We start from the raw sequence: 6,347 nt of genomic DNA on the forward strand, positions 1-6,347 counted from the left end.
CGAATATATGTATGTGTATTTTTTTTTTTTTTTTTTTTTTCAAGGCAAGCAATATGTATATACATTAAAACCAACGAGAGTACAATGTTTATGCTGGGACATTTACCAGCATCCGAATATATACAACCCACGATGTAATTTACACACTATATAACTAATTTACAATTGAAAGTAACAAGTAAAACAAGAGCCACTCAACCAATACCCGTACGATTATAAGATGAGACGACATAGAAGCTCGGATTAATCAACCATTGATGCCAATCTACCCGAACCTTTTTGAAGTGCCTCGAGATCCATTCAAAGCTTAGACATTGCACCTCAGCAAGAATTTTTAATGGTATCCAGATGTTGTTTTTGAATACCTTCTTATTTCTTGCTTTTCAAATACAATATGAACATACCCATTTAACCGCTTCCAAAATTGACTTACCATGAGACATATACCTTGGAAAAATTGGGTCTTCTTTTATAGGTTCTAATAGATGAATTTTATCGACCGGGACGTTCCACCACTTTAAAACGTTTTATTATTTGAAAAATATGCATTACCATATTCAATAGTTTAGAATTTCTATTGGTTATTGATTTTTTTGATATAATATGTATTATATTATGATATTCAATAAACTTATTACATATATGGGTATTTTTTTTTATATAGATTTTATCAAGAGGAAGCACTCTCTGGGGGAAAGGAGAAGGGAAGTAAATTTTTTTTTTTTTTTTTTTTTAATAAACACTAAGATCACGTGAAAATATAAACATTTAAAAAAGACACTTTTAAATAAATATTATTATTTTTACTAGAAAATACTCGAAGAAATAACATTCTTCTTAACGCATGTTATTCTTTGAGCGTTTTTTTTAGGATTTAGAAATTAGGGTTTAGAAATCAAAGTTTAGAGTATAGATTTAGGGTTTAAATTGAACTTTTAACAGGAACGGTTTAGAGTTTAGGAAACATTAAACCATAAACCATGAACTCAAGATCGGGTCAAATATTAAAAAAAACTTCATAGAAGATGAAAAAAAATAAAAAAACGCTCGAAGAATAACATGCATCACGATGAATGTTATCGGGAATAGCATTTATCGATAAATGTTATTTTTTCGCGCGTTTTCTGGTCAAAATAATAACATTTATCAAAATGTGTATTTTTTAAATATTCATATTTTCACCTAATCTTAATGTTTGTGAATTTGTTTTTTGAAAAAAACGAAAAAGAAATTTAACTTCCCCTTTCCCCCTATTAAATTGGTTCCCTCTTGATGATATATATATATATATATATATATATATATATATATATATATATATATATATATATATATATATATAGAGAGAGAGAGAGAGAGAGAGAGAACGAATCAGGAATAAACAACTTTAAGGGTGCAACGGAGATAGATAAAATCACATTTTTTGCGTTTTTTTTTTAAATTTTAATTAAGATTCATAAATCTGCTTCAAAATGCTATTCTAATATATATTTTTATAAGCCAATATCGTTCAAAAAGCATTGATGAATGATAAATTTATCATTCATCAATTATTACCCCATCCGTCTCATTCCAATAGTCCAATTTTGACTTTTAAGGTCTTTTTTGCTCAACTTTGACCTAAAATAACTTTATTTGTGTTATATATTATTTGATGAAAATTATACTAATGAAAACATATTTAAACATTAATTTATTCATATAAATTTCATCGAATAATATATAACACAAACAAAAATATTTTGAGTCAAAATTTAATACAAAAGACTTTGAAAAATAAAAGTGAACTATTGAAATGAGACAGAGGGTTTATTGTAACGACCCGGCTTTTTCGACTTGCTTTTGTGCTTTGTGCTTTCACGAAACTGCGTATTTGTGCGTACTGAGCTAGCTTATGCTCTGGAATCTTTAATCATGATTAGTTACTCTCGTTAATATCTTACAACGTGCTATTAAGTGTGTAATCACTTAACTTGATCCCCGAATGCTTTTACGACCGTTGGTGTCACTTATCCTTTTAAACGAGATACGTACTTGGTACACGTTAAACTTTTGTCGTAATTGGAATATTATGACTGCGTAAACTTGATTGTTATTTATTATAACAATTACTTGGCTTATTGGCTTATTTAATTAAGCTTAGTGTTTACTAATGCTTACTAGTTACCTTAATGGACTTAACACCGTAATTGATTTCCAATGTCTCGACTTGTCTTTGTGACACACGCTTTTCACGAATAATATTTCGAATATTATTTACGTACATAATTAATTATTATTAATTATTTTTAATTAACTAATGTAAGTAGTTAATTACTTGGGCTTTTACTAATTGTTACATACTTGTAATTGGGCTTATATTATTGGACTTGGAAGCCCACCCTACATTTCTTAATGGACTAACTAGTTAGCCCATCATTAAGCTAGTGATTCATTAAGACTAAACATGGATTAATTAGTTAAATGAGAGGACAAAAATGTTTCAAGCATGCATGACCTCTTTTCCATGTATTTGACTTATACACCTTCTTAGCCAACAACACTCTCCCATACATGAAAGTTGGAATTTGACTTCCCTTTTGAGCTCCTCTAAACCGTCAGCCTAGTAAGGGGAGGGAGAGTTCAATTTTTTTTTTTGATACTTATATGCTAGCTTACAACCTCATTTCACACACAACATACTTACACCTTCTTTTCTCCCAACTTTTCTCTCAAACTTTGTAAGTAATAAACTTTATTTTCTTTCTTTTTCTTCCTTGAATTCGACTTGTAAGCATCATCATTATTCTTGTTTGTTGTTTGTTGTTGTTAAAGATCGAACTTTCTAGTTTGTATCTTCATGAATCTTGCTTCTTCCATCCTTTGTTTGATGAGAAGTCAAGAACAAGAATCTAAGCTTGTTAGCTTATGGTTCTACACTTGAAGTATTTTAAAGATCTAAAGTTCATAATGTAGTGACCCGAACTTTTCCATGTTTATATATATTAATTGAGATTGATATTTACATGATTAAATGTTTTCAACATGTTAAGCAATCAAACTTGTTAAGACTTGATTAATTGAAATATGTTTTATATAGACAATTGACCACCCAAGTTGACCGGTGATTCACGAACGTTAAAACTTGTAAAAACTATATGGTGACATATATATGGATATATATATATAGTTAACATGATACTATGATAAGTAAACATATCATTAAGTATATTAACAATGAACTACATATGTAAAAACAAGACTACTAACTTAATGATTTTTAAACGAGACATATATGTAACGATTATCGTTGTAAAGACATTTAACGTATATATATCATATTAAGAGATATTCATACATGATAATATCATGATAATATAATAATTTAAAATCTCATTCGATATTATAAACATTGGGTTAACAACATTTAACAAGATCGTTAACCTAAAGGTTTCAAAACAACACTTACATGTAACGACTAACGATGACTTAACGACTCAGTTAAAATGTATATACATGTAGTGTTTTAATATGTATTTATACACTTTTGAAAGACTTCAATACACTTATCAAAATACTTCTACTTAACAAAAATGCTTACAATTACATCCTCGTTCAGTTTCATCAACAATTCTACTCGTATGCACCCGTATTCGTACTCGTACAATACACAACTTTTAGATGTATGTACTATTGGTATATACACTCCAATGATCAGCTCTTAGCAGCCCATGTGAGTCACCTAACACATGTGGGAACCATCATTTGGCAACTAGCATGAAATATCTCATAAAATTACAAAAATATGAGTAATCATTCATGACTTATTTACATGAAAATAAAATTACATATACTTTATATCTAATCCATACACCAACGACCAAAAACACCTACAAACACTTTCATTCTTCAATTTTCTTCATCTAATTGATCTCTCTCAAGTTCTATCTTCAAGTTCTAAGTGTTCTTCATAAATTCTACAAGTTCTAGTTACATAAAATCAAGAATACTTTCAAGTTTGCTAGCTCACTTCTAATCTTGTAAGGTGATCATCCAACCTCAAGAAATCTTTGTTTCTTACAGTAGGTTATCATTCTAATACAAGGTAATAATCATATTCAAACTTTGGTTCAATTTCTATAACTATAACAATCTTATTTCAAGTGATGATCTTACTTGAACTTGTTTTCGTGTCATGATTCTGCTTCAAGAACTTCGAGCCTTCCAAGGATCCGTTGAAGCTAGATCCATTTTTCTCTTTTCCAGTAGGTTTATCCAAGGAACTTAAGGTAGTAATGATGTTCATAACATCATTCGATTCATACATATAAAGCTATCTTATTCGAAGGTTTAAACTTGTAATCACTAGAACATAGTTTAGTTAATTCTAAACTTGTTCGCAAACAAAAGTTAATCCTTCTAACTTGACTTTTAAAATCAACTAAACACATGTTCTATATCTATATGATATGCTAACTTAATGATTTAAAACCTGGAAACACGAAAAACACCGTAAAACCGGATTTACGCCGTCGTAGTAACACCGCGGGCTGTTTTGGGTTAGTTAATTAAAAACTATGATAAACTTTGATTTAAAAGTTGTTATTCTGAGAAAATGATTTTTATTATGAACATGAAACTATATCCAAAAATTATGGTTAAACTCTAAGTGGAAGTATGTTTTCTAAAATGGTCATCTAGACGTCGTTCTTTCGACTGAAATGACTACCTTTACAAAAACGACTTGTAACTTATTTTTCCGACTATAAACCTATACTTTTTCTGTTTAGATTCATAAAATAGAGTTCAATATAAAACCATAGCAATTTGATTCACTCAAAACGGATTTAAAATGAAGAAGTTATGGGTAAAACAAGATTGGATAATTTTTCTCATTTTAGCTACGTGAAAATTGGTAACAAATCTATTCCAATCATAACTTAATCAACTTGTATTGTATATTATGTAATCTTGAGATACCATAGACACGTATACAATGTTTCGACCTATCATGTCGACACATCTATATATATTTCGGAACAACCATAGACACTCTATATGTGAATGTTGGAGTTAGCTATACAGGGTTGAGGTTGATTCCAAAATATATATAGTTTGAGTTGTGATCAATACTGAGATACGTATACACTGGGTCGTGGATTGATTCAAGATAATATTTATCGATTTATTTCTGTACATCTAACTGTGGACAACTAGTTGTAGGTTACTAACGAGGACAGCTGACTTAATAAACTTAAAACATCAAAATATATTAAAAGTGTTGTAAATATATTTTGAACATACTTTGATATATATGTATATATTGTTATAGGTTCGTGAATCAACCAGTGGCCAAGTCTTACTTCCCGACGAAGTAAAAATCTGTGAAAGTGAGTTATAGTCCCACTTTTAAAATCTAATATTTTTGGGATGAGAATACATGCAGGTTTTATAAAAGATTTACAAAATAGACACAAGTATGTGAAACTACATTCTATGGTTGAATTATCGAAATCGAATATGCCCCTTTTTATTAAGTCTGGTAATCTAAGAATTAGGAAACAGACACCCTAATTGACGCGAATCCTAAAGATAGATCTATTGGGCCTAACAAACCCCATCCAAAGTACCGGATGCTTTAGTACTTCGAAATTTATATCATATCCGAAGGGTGTCCCGGAATGATGGGGATATTCTTATATATGCATCTTGTTAATGTCGGTTACCAGGTGTTCACCATATGAATGATTTTTATCTCTATGTATGGGATGTGTATTGAAATATGAAATCTTGTGGTCTATTATTATGATTTGATATATATAGGTTAAACCTATAACTCACCAACATTTTTGTTGACGTTTTAAGCATGTTTATTCTCAGGTGATTATTAAGAGCTTCCGCTGTCGCATACTTAAATAAGGACGAGATTTGGAGTCCATGCTTGTATGATATTGTGTAAAAACTGCATTCAAGAAACTTATTTTGTTGTAACATATTTGTATTGTAAACCATTATGTAATGGTCGTGTGTAAACAGGATATTTTAGATTATCATTATTTGATAATCTACGTAAAGCTTTTTAAACCTTTATTGATGAAATAAAGGTTATGGTTTGTTTTAAAATGAATGCAGTCTTTGAAAAACGTCTCATATAGAGGTCAAAACCTCGCAACGAAATCAATTAATATGGAACGTTTTTAATCAATAAGAACGGGACATTTCAGTTGGTATCCGAGCGTTGGTCTTAGAGAACCAGAATTTTGCATTAGTGTGTCTTATCGAGTTTGTTAGGATGCATTAGTGAGTCTGGACTTCGACCGTGTTTACTTGAAAAATGATTGCTTAACAAATTTTGTTGAAAACTATAT

This window comes from Rutidosis leptorrhynchoides, chromosome 7 (assembly GCF_046630445.1).
Source record: "Rutidosis leptorrhynchoides isolate AG116_Rl617_1_P2 chromosome 7, CSIRO_AGI_Rlap_v1, whole genome shotgun sequence".
Taxonomy (NCBI): domain Eukaryota; kingdom Viridiplantae; phylum Streptophyta; class Magnoliopsida; order Asterales; family Asteraceae; genus Rutidosis; species Rutidosis leptorrhynchoides.